At 33.2% G+C, this 14,569-nt stretch overlaps 1 protein-coding gene across 2 annotated transcripts in view; it reads left to right on the forward strand.

Annotated features, from left to right (window-relative positions):
* The first annotated feature begins 2,790 nt into the window (after positions 1-2,790).
* The window catches only part of LOC141508162 (contactin-5-like), a 1,214,304-nt gene continuing 1,202,525 nt past the window's right edge, over positions 2,791-14,569 (forward strand). For both annotated transcript variants that reach the window (XM_074216536.1, XM_074216535.1), the window contains exon 1: positions 2,791-3,527. The gene's annotated coding sequence lies outside the window, so the exon portion shown is untranslated. The remainder of the gene's footprint in view (positions 3,528-14,569) is intronic.

The following is a 14,569-nucleotide window of genomic DNA, read 5'->3' on the forward strand; positions in this document are numbered from 1 at the left end:
AACATGACAACTAAATTGAAGTTCAGTTTTTTTTCATTGCATAGTGAAAATGACCCAATCCAAATATAATCTAATTCAATACTGAAGTTTTCATGGTGAAAGTGACCTTATCAGAGTAGAGAATAAGCAAGTGAGGTTATTAATGCCATTCAATTTGAGAGAGATAAACAAGTGACCTTTAAATATAGCAACCTTTAAAAGTCATGTGTTGTTGGCTCCAGTGGGGTCTGGGTGCCTTCTCGGAGAGAGGAAGGCAATTCAAAGTCAAAGGTTAGTGTAATTAATGGAAAGAATAGTAGCTGAGAGTTGCAACATGAATAGTACATATCCAAAATTCATAAATTTTCTTAATAAATATTCCTGCTGATAGTTTCATGATTTTTGTGTACTTTGATTTGCCTGCTTCTTACCCATTCTATAAATGTTCACATTTGAAATACTTAAAAATATTTAAAACCTATATTTGAAACCAATAAATATCTCAAGAAATGAAATGTATGTGAAATGCATGTGAACTATGATATTCATGCTCCAAACACATGCATTTGAAAATAAGTACCACTAAAATTTCATTCTAGAATGACTACTAAGTTTTTAGTAAAAAGGAAAAACATGTTTATAGTAGTTACAATTTTTTGAAATATCTGGAAAGACTGGAAATGACAACATCATAGGTTAGTAATGCCATCATTATATCTGAGTCCCAATTAAATGCTAGCCATAACCTGGTAGCAGTAGAAATAATCACTAGATGATCATAGTATTTGAACTGAAGCAATGAAAAAAGTCTTCATTCTAGGATTTAACTTAATTCTAAACTTAGTTTTACATTCCTCTGAAATATGTAGCATACCTTTATTATTTCTCATAAGGACATTGATGTTAGTAGTCCTATACATGTTTTAGATCTATAATTTCCCTGGCAGATGTCCACAATGAGAAAGCTCCTTGTACAATTTGTAAGTATGAAATTACTCTGCACTTAAACTCCAAAAAGTGTCTGGGTCACTTTGAGGTTATGTTACATAATGATTTTTAGAATAACTGCTCATTTTATCTTGTTTTCATTGGTTTATTTCAATTCATGTTGATAAGCCAAAAATAATTACATAGTTTAGGAAATGAAACAAAAAGAAGCATGTATGCCATTTTAAAGATAATATTAATAAAATTAATAAAAAATTTCTACAATTTAGTGAACCCCACTGAGGTGCTAGGGTTAAATAATTGCAACATAATCACTCTATTTCATTCAGAAATTTCTTAAGCCATATAGATATGAGTATGAATATGCAAATACTTTCACTAACTCAAAAAACAAACATTCTTATTTAAAAAAAATTTAGGAGTGGAAGGACATCATTGTAAATTAAGTGAAAATAATTTAAAGCTGTTAAACTTGTGAATTAATTAACTAACATAGTTAAGAATAACTATAGAAGTTCAAGAGTTTTCCTTAACGGTAAAATGTACTACTTATCCATAAACCACTAAAAGGAGTCCACTGGACAGAAAAAGAAAAAGAAAAACTTATAAAAGTATTAGATTGACAACAATCAATGTTAACATATGAAAAACCTAGTTACTGGAAAAAATGGGGAAAGAAAGTTAAAGATATGAAGGTATAGGCAAACTAATTGAAAAAGCACAAAGTTATCTAGTCCATAAAGCAAAGAGTTATATATCCCATGAAACAAAAAATCATGTTGAATTCTGAGAACAGACAGCAAAATGAAAACTGAAGTTTTGTGCAAAATATAGAGATGAGTAAAAAGTAAGAAGCAAAAGAGAAATCTAAGACTAAATGGAATTAAGAGAAAAGTTGAAAGAATAAAAGAAAATTCTGACCCATTATTAGAAGTCTTTAAGCTAGGGAATTAGAATACTTGACTCAATGCTATTTAGAACCAGTAAGATATCCCAACCAGAGAAAAAGAGAACTCGAAGAATAGGTAGTCTGTTCTGCAGGCAGACTCAATCATAGCCACACACAAAAAAAGGAAATGCAGTTTGACTTCAGAATTCTGCTTCTTACATGGTCAGGAATGATCATATAAATATGAAAGATTAAATGGAATTACTTTTCTGTTAAGTACAGATAATGCACCATATAACTGTAGGAGAAATCTAAGAGAAAAGAGATATAATATAATTTATTCAACCATTATTCAATTAAAATCAGATGAATCAAGGGAATTAGAGAATGAATCAAAGACAGAGAAAAGAAAAGTATAGAGAGGATTGTCAGAACAATGGCACTAAACCTGCCATCCTGTGGATTTACTACCTGTGCTATTTTTCCAATTACAGCCATTGTGGTATAAAAATTCAGAAAGAGTCTGGTATATGAGACTAAACCTACTATTACCTTGACTCTGGGATAAACAGCATGGGGTGGGAGGGGGGGGAATGGGGAGGGAAAGGACATAAAACCACCTAAGGATACAAGAATCTGAAGAAGCCAAGGATAGAAACAAAGAGCTATATCACATCAAAACAAGAAGAAGAAAAAAATAAAAGTGAGAAATTGCTCTGGTAAAAGCAAAGATTACCACGCCAGGGTATTTGTTGTTGTGGTCGTGGTGGTTTGTTGTAGTAGTGATTAGAAGTCATAAGCAAGCAAGGCAACTCAGGCAATGGGGCGAGAGCAGTAGCAGCACCGCGGAAGGGACAGCAGAGGAATATACTTTCCAGGAGGTCTAGCAGGTAGAGAGCAGCAGCTAGGGTGTTAGCTAAGTAAACCTATGAATTTTAAATACAGACCAGGGATAGGAGGAAAGCAGAGAGGGTGAGGTAGAGGGAATCTCTTATTACTTAGGACAGGAAAGTACCCGTAGACTACTGAGACGTGGAAGGAAACATCTCAAACCCTTCTGGAGGCAAACAGTCCTTTAAGCCCGAGGACATGCTAAATGAACCTTTTCACCAAGAGGCAGTGAGGCGCTCTGTGAGGCAGGGAGAGAAAAGAAGGGCGGGAGAGCCAGAGGAAGGGGAAAAAGACACACACGCTCATCCACACACAGCTTGCGAGGAGGACACAGCCAGTCAGAGAGCAAGAGCGCTGGGGAAGAGCCACGACATTGGATGAGAAAATTTTGTACAAAAAAAACACCAACCAGAGGAGGTGCCTCACCTATTTCCCAATATAATCAAATCCAGAGTGGAAGGAAGCATAAACTGCAAGAAACCAGCAGTAAAAGTGCTATTTAAAGCTCTAGGCGGAGAGGATGCGTTCACCTGCGTCCCTTGCTCAGTGAGCGACAGTGGAAAGAAGAGGATTCCCTCTGGATGACTCCGAACTCCGCAGTTCTCTGCTCCCTCCTAGGCTGAACAGAACCGCGAGGGACTGCCTGGTTGCCTGCCCGCCTGCCCGCCTGCCCGCCTGCCCGCCTGCCTGCCTGCCTGCCAGTCTGCCTGGTTATTAGATGTGAACTCCAGCCGGTCGGTGGCTGCCAAGAGGATGGGAGCCCAAGACTGAGAGACAACGAGGCAGGTAGAGAGCGGACTGAGATTTTGTCACATCATCGGTGAGTGCCTGACATTTATTCCACAGGCGCGGGTGCCTGGGAATTGCGCTTGGGCATCTTCTGGCATTGACCAATATTGGGCAGTAGAGCCCGGCAATTCATGCTTTCCTACTTGCTTGTCAGCATATCCAAATGGGGGGGGGGGGGAAGCCAGTTAGGTTCCGCTGAGGGCTTAGGTTGGTTCTGATTGGGGTGTTATTTTTGCATGTCTTTCTTTCTGCTGAGATTTTGTACATCAGAAAAGTTGAAGCAAGAGTAAAAATGTGACCTATTTATGTATGTCCTGATGTTCCCGAAACCAGAAACAGTTCCTTAAACTAGACAGTGGGGAAGATGCCATGCCAGGAAATACTGAGGAGTCTCTGCAATAGAAATAAATATTCTGAAAGTGGAAAGCAGATTGCAGGTGCTGGGTGTCTTTCTGATGTCTGAGAAATATTTAGGTAGGAATCAGGTACCACTGACTCCAGGGTCCTGGCAATGTAGAACTTGTTTAAAAAGCGTAGTAGTACTGTGCTGAAAGTAGTTCTACCAAGTTCAGGACACTTAGTAAAACAAAAGCTTGAATTACAGCAAGGCTATGTCTGAAATCTTAGGCAGGTTGTCAAAAATATTCAGATGGCCCACCAGTGTGTCTTTAATTAAAACTGTTAAGAGTATTGACTTGAATACTTATGAATATACTTTAAGATGAGCTGAGAAGTATTCCTTTAGAAAGGAAGCAATTGTTTTTTTTTCCCATCAAATAGGACAAAAGGATTGTATGTTGTTTTATTCCCCATATTATTAAAAAAAAATAAGAATATAGTATAGGTACTTAAAAGAAAACTTCCAGGATTTTCATGTTTTATTCTTTACTTAGATATTTTATATGTATTTGGGTTAATACAATTTTAAAGAATTACTTTATATAATTTCATATTCATTTAATTTTTTAAAGGAAAATGCAAGGGAGCAATGTGAAGAAGTTATGTGTTCATCAAAAATCCAGCAACAGAAGTAATATCAAACAATTAAAATTTGGGTGACATTTAAAAATTAGTGGAGGTGTAATTAATTATCGGTGAATTATGCTAGAACTCCTACAGAAGTACTTTTGACATCCACGTTATTAACAAATGAGTTAATCATTAATTATCCTGAATATCAAAGGAATTAGCAATGATTAAAGCATTATCCTGAAGTGTTATCAAAGAGTTTGAAGTAAATTTCAAATAACATGCTCATGTTCCTTTTCATGATTATTTTTTTCTGAGACCAACATGCTCTGTATCTAATTTTGTCTATGTTATGAGTGTACCTATACATCTTACCCAAACTGGAAAGATATATGTGTGCTCTGAGGTGAAATAATTAAGTATGAAACAAATTTATTCAGAAGGAGAAAAAGTGAGTAGAAACAAAGGCTAATTAAGTTTAGTGGATACTGTAAGGTATTCCTATATATCAAGTGCTTCAGAAGAAATATAAAGCAATAGAGTAAAGGCAGTTTAGAAAGGACAAAATCCCCCAAAATATGTGAAGAAAACTGGAGGAAAAATAATTTTGAAAAAATAGATATGTGTAAGAGGTGTTTCTGAGTGTAAAAGGCTTATGTAAAAGAAAGTATAATATAGATATAAATGGAAATATTTATAGAGCAAAAAGTAGAAAACTTGAACAGAACCACTTTTCCCTCCAACTTAAAGACTTTGGAGGTCATGATCTAAGAACTTGAGAACTAACAGTTCCTAACCTGGGTGTGACCATAATGATACAATCCAATGATAGACCTCTAAATAGCAAAAGATCAAGCAACAATAACTAGCAAAAACTCAAATCCAGACTTTTGAAGTTGGCAATTATATCATGATTCATCGAGTATAGATACTAGTGGCTCCCTAAGAACCAGGTTGTTGAAAATATCTGCTTCTTGAATTAAAGAATAAGTGAAAGAAATAAACGAACCATTACCAGGATAAGCCAAGTTCTAGCTCTTTAGTCAGAAATCATTATAGGAACTAATATCATACCTAAATATATAATTAATTATTTACTTACTTTAACATTAGTTTTTAAATAAAATACTAATGCCTGCTCTTTACCTGTATAACTAGCTTTAGAAGAATTGATGGGTCAGATTAACATAGTTAATTTATTTAACACTCTAAAATATATCTATCTCAGGGTAAATTTTTAAGTGTTGGGTAGAACTGAAAGCTGTCTTAGACACAAGGACCAGAGGGTGTCAGTAAAGGGTAGAAAGCTCTCTGAATGAATAAAAGTAATTTTGTGCTTTCTGTTTGAATTTATATGGGCAATTCCTTTAATTTGTACTAGATAGGATACAAAATTGATTTTTTAGATGGGGAGAAAAGAAAGATAGTTGTCTTGACCCCATAAACAAAAGAAAGGCAAGTTCACAATGACTTGTGAAAGTTAAGCTTGATTGGGGGATATGAACCATTTTAATACTATCATATAGTGTCATAATAGTTCAATAGAAAGTGAACCAAGACCTTAATCCACTGAAATGTTTGCTAAATTTTGGTTCTGAGATGATTTCCTGAATTTTGACATTTTGTTCTCTACAGTATTACACAAGTTCTGGTTTCTTTTAGTCCTCTGAAAAAAAATCTTTTTCTCTTTGACTTTAGTTATTATTATTCAAGAGTTCAGAAAAATCTTTTTTTCCCTTATGATTTTGAACATGCCAGAATATTTCAATAACCTGATACCTTAAAATGTTCATTTAAACACTTCAAGTTTATATAGCTGTTTCTCTTATTCCTAAAGCTAAGAATAAGAGGGAATATATATATTTAATTTCCTGATAACTTTGTGTTTTTGTTCTGTTCTTTATAAGTATTATAATATGTTGCATGAACTTCTTAGCAGTTTATAACAGGAAAGAGGCTGGTCGGAAGCTCAAAGCAGTAGAGTCCCTGCAGAGGTTTATTTTCTGAGCATCTGTGATCAATATTCTACATTAGAGGCTTGTGCATTTTAAAAAATAATGAAATGAATAAAACTCTTTAACACTTAAGCCTTATAACTTTTAAAAAATTAGAAAATCTAATCAACCCACTTTTTTCTCCCTCCAGCCATTTCTATATATTTTCCTAATTTCATGACTTTAAATATTCAAAAAGTCATTGTGTTAACAGTAATATTTAAGAATAATTTCTTTTGTTTTAAGGTAGAAATTGATTGGGTCAACAAAAGTAATGAACTATAATTATTACACCAGTGTTTCAGGGATTTAGTGACTATTAGAAGGATTTTATAACAACTTCATCAATTCATCCAATTACTTTCTAAAAAGATTGAAATTGGCCATTGAAGTAAAGGTAGATACAGTAATCAGATATGGGAATAAAATATATCTCACAACCTTGGTTTGGAAATTTTATGAATTTATATTTTTATCTTTCTGAATAGTTGTAGCAGCTAAAGAAGGAGTTTTCAATTGAAGCAGACATCATTCACTACTACTTAAAAGCTTGTTTGCATGTTCCTTAGTTTTATGTATTATAATTCAATTATAGTAACCTTTTTAACTGCTGCTTCTCAAACTTCAATCTGGTAATAACATAAGGGTTCTCTTCTCTTCAATGCCTTTTTTTTGGAAACATAAATGTGCTATATCTTCATCCCCCAAAATAATACCACCATAGTACTTGATTTAGGAAAGATTTTAAATATCTTCTATAGAATCCAGTTGTATATTAGCTTAAACCTAGTAGCAAAAGATTAACCCAAGAAGTATAAGGTTATCTGATTTTCATTGAGGACTTTGAAAAAACTCGTAGTCTCTAAGTGTGCTTTTCCTACTCTAGAATTTCTTAAAAGCATTGACAATAATATTATGAAAATGAAAAAGAATGGAAAATCATGTGTTTTTTTTTTACTTTTGCTTTTGAAAGGGTTTAATGTGACTTTTGTTGAAGAGTTTTGCTTTCTGGAGCTTCAAAAATTCTTATGTATATGAATTCTTTCATCATGATAATGCCTTCTTAATTGGTTGAAGAATTGGGATGTTCTCAAATGGTATCAATTGCTCATGAAGATGTTATGCTGAGGAAAGATGTTGCTGGTTCAATCTCCCCCTTGTGCCAGCTAAAGGCATAAATAATTCTTTCTTATATCCAAATTTTCTACACAATGAATCCTATATAACCTCATTCCATGGCATGATTTATTATCTATTTGGATGAACTTCCTGCTCATAGAAATTTTACCTCTACCTATTTGATCTTGACTACCTATGTTCCTTTCCAAATTACAAAGAAAGTAGTTACTTATTAGTCAGTTTGAACCTAATTAAGTTTCTGAAGGCAATAATTAATGGTAGGTGGGAACAAATGAAAAGATTTCCCTCATTCTGAGGAATTGAGCACTATCTTTCCCAAAACATGAATGAAAAAAGTTATCTACATAAGTGATTCCAATTTATAGACTACGAAGCTATTGTCTACTATTTATGCACTATTTATCTACTAATAAGGATACACATTTGACCTTCCTATTGGTGGTTCAAAAGAGACATTCCCAGCATCACCTAACATTGGAATAGTCTACTGCTTACTATACATGGTAGGTAGAGTCAGAATTTTCTGTGCTATTCAATTAAAAAACAAAATTTCTGACAAATTACTAACAGTTTTTTCTGAATACACCGGTGCAGGTCATAGCATTCAACATAAAGCTACAAAGTTCAAAAACAAACACAATGTAATTTTTAATAGTAATTGTTACAATAAATGTTATTATTAGAAATAATAGCAATTTACTAGTAGATACATTCATAGATTTGTTGAAAATTCTTCAATACACTGCTATGAATCTATGTGGCCTGTTGATTTTTCATGAAGATTTTGCTTTTCTTCCCTCTTATATTTGTCCAACTCTTTATTTTCCCCGACAACTAAGTGAATAAAATGAGAACCCAATTAGACCCTACCTATCAAAGGTGTATAAAGAGCATTTAAAAAGTTATGTCAGTATATTGTTGGTTTTCTAATTTATCATAAGTATAAAATTTCAATGACAAGGTTGGTTGAGGAACTGAAGATAATTTTCAAGATTCTGAATAAGTGAGTAACAAAAGACTTTGTTTTTTTTATAATCACCTGCTTAGTTTAACTGGAGTTTCAATATAGTAAAATATAAGAGAGATGATTTCCTATGTACTCAAACGCAGGGAGCACCAAAAACCCATCTCCCAAAAAACCTCTCATTTAAGCAAAGATAAATCTACATTTATATTTGCTTAAAAATACTTCAGATGTCCATTGCCCTTCATGTTTAGGTGCTTATCTTTGCAGCAGTTTTATATGTTTACATACATATATACATATATGTATGTATATAGTTACATATATTTGTATTTGTTATATATAAATACATAGATCGATGGATAGATAGATAGATAGATAGATAGATATGTAAAGAGAAAGAGTTAATTGCATTTCTGTTATTCAGATTTTAGGCAATTGCTACTGGGTAGCAATGATTCACATGGATCCTTTGTGGGTTTTATTTTTTGTTTGTTTTTTCAAGGCAGTTGGGGTTAAGTGGCTTGCCCAAGGCCACATGGCTAGGTAATTATTAAATGTCTGAGGCCACATTTGAACTCAGGTGTTCCTGACTCCAAGGCCAGTACTCTATCCACTGCGCCACCTAGCTGCCCGATCCTTTGTGTTTTAAACTTGCAGTAAACCCTTAACAATATCTAGTCCCACCACTTTATTTTACAAATGAAAGAACTGAGCTCCACAGAGATGACTTGACATATTAAAGCCATATAGTTAAAGACAGAGCCTATATTTGAATTCTATTCCAATTCTGTTTAACACAATAACTTTCTTTAGGGTTAGATCATAGTCCTCTTTTCTCTGGGATCAAGCTTGGTAGCATAAGCCTGCAATTATCATTTATATTGCATAAACATTTTTAATCTATTATTCTCAGAGCTATTATGAGTATGGACTTGTGCTTAGAGGAAGCTTTTGATGTTACATTTTCAATAATAGAAATTTCAAAGGTTACAAAATTAGCCAATTTGTTGAAATATTTTGCTGATAGAACTGGAAGCAATGTGGCTATTAGTTGTGAATAACTTCAGAGCACACAAGAATGGTTTGAAGACATAATTCAACAGATCAACACTGATCATTTGACAAGAAGTGATTTTACGCTAAACTTCTATTCAGAAGCAAGGGATGGATCAGGGAAGAAGGGAATTTGAAAGTTGACATCAAGCTTTGACAATACATCAGCTAAAATTTTTTTCAGTGTACAATTAACTATACATATGTTAGGGACCAAACTTTTCTTTTGTTCATATTGGCTGAACAGGCACTTTATTCAGTGATAAAATGTTCACTTGTTAGGGCACTCAATGAAATGGAAACTATAAGTCATGTAAAGCAGTGTAGGCAATAACTAACTTCTGCATTATTGCAAACTTGGATAGAGATAGCAAAAAATAAAGGATAAGTTGCTCTGAGGGGAAAAAATAGATTTTCTAAATTTTTTTTTCTAAAGAAGACTGAATTATAATCTCAAGTAGTATTCAAAAATCTCTAGGGATCATCTAGGAATGCAAATAAACTGATATTGTATTGAAAATCACAATAGACTTCTTTTCTGCAGTAGCAAAGAAACTTAGTTTAAAATAGAATTGATGGTGTAATAGCATCAAGTGAGCATTCTGAATGATCAAGAAAATGTTAAACTTTTTAAAAACTTCTTTTAAAAAACCATGAGATAGTCTACTTTGAAAAATAGATCTATTGCATTAAGGGAGGAGTAAGGTAAAAAAATTACATACATTCTTATCTTTTAATACAGGAAAAGATCTTATTAAATATACAGAATCAAATTATTAAGTGAATAAATTAAATTTATTTTCTGGTAATATATCCAAAACTAGAAGTTGTCAAAAATTTCTCCATAGGAAAATCTCTGAAGCTCTTGAAGAATAATTGGAAGCAATATTTAGACAATATTCTTTCTAAAGAAGAATATGTCAAACCAATGACAAAGATGATCAGATGAGGCAACCTACTGTACTTAGATTTATAAAATTCTCTGACAGATTATACTTCCTGAGGATTTAACTAGTAAGTATTTTCAAAGAATTTTTTTTCAATTAATTGAGAGATAAAAATGTGGAACCATTCTTTTGTTAATATACACCACATAAAGATGAGACTGTGATGTAGCTACTATTTATGTTAGTAGATATTACTAAAACAGTGTATCTTATCTATTCCTCAATGAGTATGTAACATGTATACATTATTTAGCACAGTAATGGCAGTTTTTTTTTTCCTAGAAACTCAAAGGACTCTAAACAAATGAACTTCAGAGTGGTTGGCTTGGAATTCTTTAATATTTTTAAAGAATATTTGGTTTACCAAATTGGTTGGGGAATTGAAGTTTCTTGCTATTAAAAGACACATGAACCAATATTGGTCTTATGGATTATTACTGTATAAAAAATTACAAAAAAACCCAGAGAAATATATTTATTTTGCAGTCTTCCCTCTGGGTTTCCTGAGAAATACCCTAGAGAGCAAAATAAATGAAAAGTAATACATACTACAATGTTTCAAAAAGCTAAAAATAATTAAGATGTAAAATTTTTAGTATTGGATTGAGCCTACAGGGAGGTTGATATTAGTGTTCTTCTTCCAATTGAATCATCCCACCTATGAATATTGCACAGCATCGATTCTCTTAACGGCTGCTTCTGCTTCCCAGAAGTCAATGGCAAAGTTATGTTGCAGTAAGTTGTACTTCTAAATTCAGTTAGTCATCATTAATGCCCTTAGTGACTTTTCCTTTCATTAAATCTTGGATTTTAGTTACTACCTCCCATCTATTCTTTGATAATCCAAGCAAAGCGAAGTTGAAATAAATGTGACTATAGTTATAGTCACTGCATAGTATACCTTTATATCACTGTGGTTATTAACTTTGGTATTGGTGTAAGTTGCAGCGAGACTAATGAGACTAATATTATGCTAAATAGTACTTTTTATTGCTGTTGTTGTTTAAACCTGCAAGATTTTACTGGTGCTGATGGTAACTATCAGAATGGAAATCCCATTCATTATGCAGATGGTTAATTACTATTTAATTCATCACATTAGAGTTGCCTAGAAATACAAACAAGTTTAAAGAACTTATCTCCATGCTCACATAACTAGTATATATCAGAGGAAGGGATTGAACTCAAGTCTTTAATTAAAAAGTCAATCCCATAGCCACTATACTATGCCTCTTCTCCTAGTAGTCACTAGAAAATATCATATTTTTGTCTGGAATCTGTTGCTTAGACTACATTCTCAACTGATTAAATATGTACAGCCCTTCTTGGTAAGTATCAGCTTGTTCCTATTTTTATTTGGTTTCCCCCTTTGTTATTATTGACATTTGAAGGTAATATTTCAATAATTTAATGTTTGGGAATTTATTAATTTGGTTAATTCTTCTACCATCAATAATGATCACAACTTTATATAATAATCATATATGTAAGTACAGACACTATGTTAAGTGTTTTATTTCATTTGATAATCACAATAACTATAGGTGGTGGTATTACTTTTCCCATTTTACAGATAAGGAAATTGAGTCAAATAAAAGTGAATGGATTTGACACAGAGATAGCAAGTGTCTGAGGCTGAATTTTAACGAAGGTTTTCCTGACTGCATGATATCCATTATAACCTAATTGCACCATTGTCTAGCTAGCACATAGTAGGTATTTATTCTTTTCCTCTATTCTAGCTTTCAAACTCTGCTTCTATCATTGATCATTTATCATTACTGAAATCTTCATTCTCACTACATCCACTTAGATTCCCCTCCTGACCCTATATATTATGTCTATCACTCCAGCTTTAGCCTATAATTGTCCAGGCCTGCTATCATTAAAAGTGCAAAAGGCAACAAATTATAATAATATAAATCCCTTTTCTTTTTTCCTCTTGCTTCCAAAGCCCACTATATGTTTATTCATTCTTTCCTTTTCTACTCTAAGTTACTATTTTTCCCTAAGGCTAGCTCTTTTCTTCCCCCCACCAAATGATGTACTGAATTTTGTCTCCTCTTATTTCTTAGCATACTACATTTATCTTTCCCTTCTTTGTCCCTTATTTTCACAATCTTTTCTATATATTTACTCTTTCTCTTTTGCCTACATTTATGTTTATTAGCTTTAGTGCTGCTAAAGGGTAGTTTACTTGACCCTGTTATCATAGTAAGTTGTCATCCTCTTCACTCTTTTTTGTGCCAAATTTCCAATAAAAAAAGAATACTAATAGTTAACCTTTATATTACTCTTTAAAGTTTGCAAAATTCTTTACATATTTCTTATTATTTGATCCTCACAATCTGGTGACCTAATTGTTTTTATTAACCTCTTGCAGAGAAAGAAACTAAGATGATGTCAAATGACTTATCTAGGTGAAAAAACTGGGATCGTTTTGAGGCAGAACTGAAACCAACTTTCTCAGTCTTCAAGAGTATGCTTTTTGTCCTTTCAACCATGTCATCTATCAAATTGTGTATACTTGTGCTTATATTATCTAGTCACTTTCAAATATTTTGGCAAATATAATTGGACCCTACCAATTAATTGAAACTACATGTCTCATGATTCCTACTAATGTTCATTGTGATGTGTTAGGTACTAATCCTAATCACTTGTTCTTCATCTCTCTTGGAACCACTCACCTCCATTGGTTTCAGTGACATTGTTGTTTCGTGATTCTCTTCCTGTTTACTCTTTGTTATCTTCCTTTGTTCTTTCAAATCACTTTTCTGACTCCTTTCTGTGTAGTCTCAGTGACAATGTTCTCTGAGTGAGGAAATGAAGAGCCATATGGAAGGAACAATCAGGAAGCTGGTATTAAAGGATCAAACAGAGGAGTTTATTTTTGATCCTGGATGTAATAGTTAGCCTTTGGAATTTATTGAATACAGGACAGAGGTGAAGGGTCATATGTCCATACTTGCATTTTAGGAAAATCAATATGACAGCTGAGTGGAGGATGAATTGCAATAGGGAGAGACTTGAGATTGGGGGAACACATAATATCCTTTTGGAATAGTACAGGCATGATTGTCATGAAGACCTTCAACAGCATAGTTGCAGGATCAGAGGAAAGAAGAATATATTAGATAGCATGAAGGTTAAAACTTTTCCACTTTACTTCATAAATATTTAGGGAGTAGAGATAAAAGAGAGTAAGAGGGTAAGGATGATACCTCACTTGGAAACCTGAATGAATGACTATGGTAATGGTGGTTCTCTTTATAGTAGATTAATTATGAACACAGAAAGGTATACAGGGAAAATAGTTGTTATAAATTTTTGAATTATAGATATCTATGCTACTTCCAATGTGAGTTGTTAAAAGACAGTTGGTGATATGAGTGGAGATTTGGAGTTCAGAAATAGTTAAGTAGATCTGAGGTCTTCTACATAGATATTATTATTGACATTATAGGAGAATATTGCTGAAACTTTAAAAAAACCATAGTTTATTTTGCAAGTTATTTTTTAGATTGTAACTTAAAATTCTAAGTGAGTCATTATTATCACTGATCTGCATGTTCATTGTCTTAAACTCAATATGTCCAAAATGTAATTAATTATCTTTCCCCTGAACCTTCATTTCCTCTTCTAAATTACTATAAAGACCCTCAAGCTTACAACCTATGAGTCATTCTGAATTTCCCACTTTCTCTCACCCCTCATCCCCAAGTTGTTGATGAGGTTTATTTCAACTTTCTCACCAATTAACCTCTTCTCTCCTCTGACATTGACAATTCAGGCCTTTAGTTCCTCAGGCCTGGATCATTACCAGAGTTTGTTAGTAGATTTGCCTGCTTCAAGTTTCATTCCACTCAAATTTTTCTTTCAATCATTCACTAAAATGATTTTCCCAAAGTCTAAATCCAATCAATCATGTCTTTCCCCTATTCAATAAAATCCAGAGTAGCTTCCTGTTGTCTCCTGGTTCAAGTTCAAAATGCTCTTTTTC

Source organism: Macrotis lagotis, chromosome 1 (assembly GCF_037893015.1).
Source record: "Macrotis lagotis isolate mMagLag1 chromosome 1, bilby.v1.9.chrom.fasta, whole genome shotgun sequence".
Lineage (NCBI taxonomy): Eukaryota > Metazoa > Chordata > Mammalia > Peramelemorphia > Peramelidae > Macrotis > Macrotis lagotis.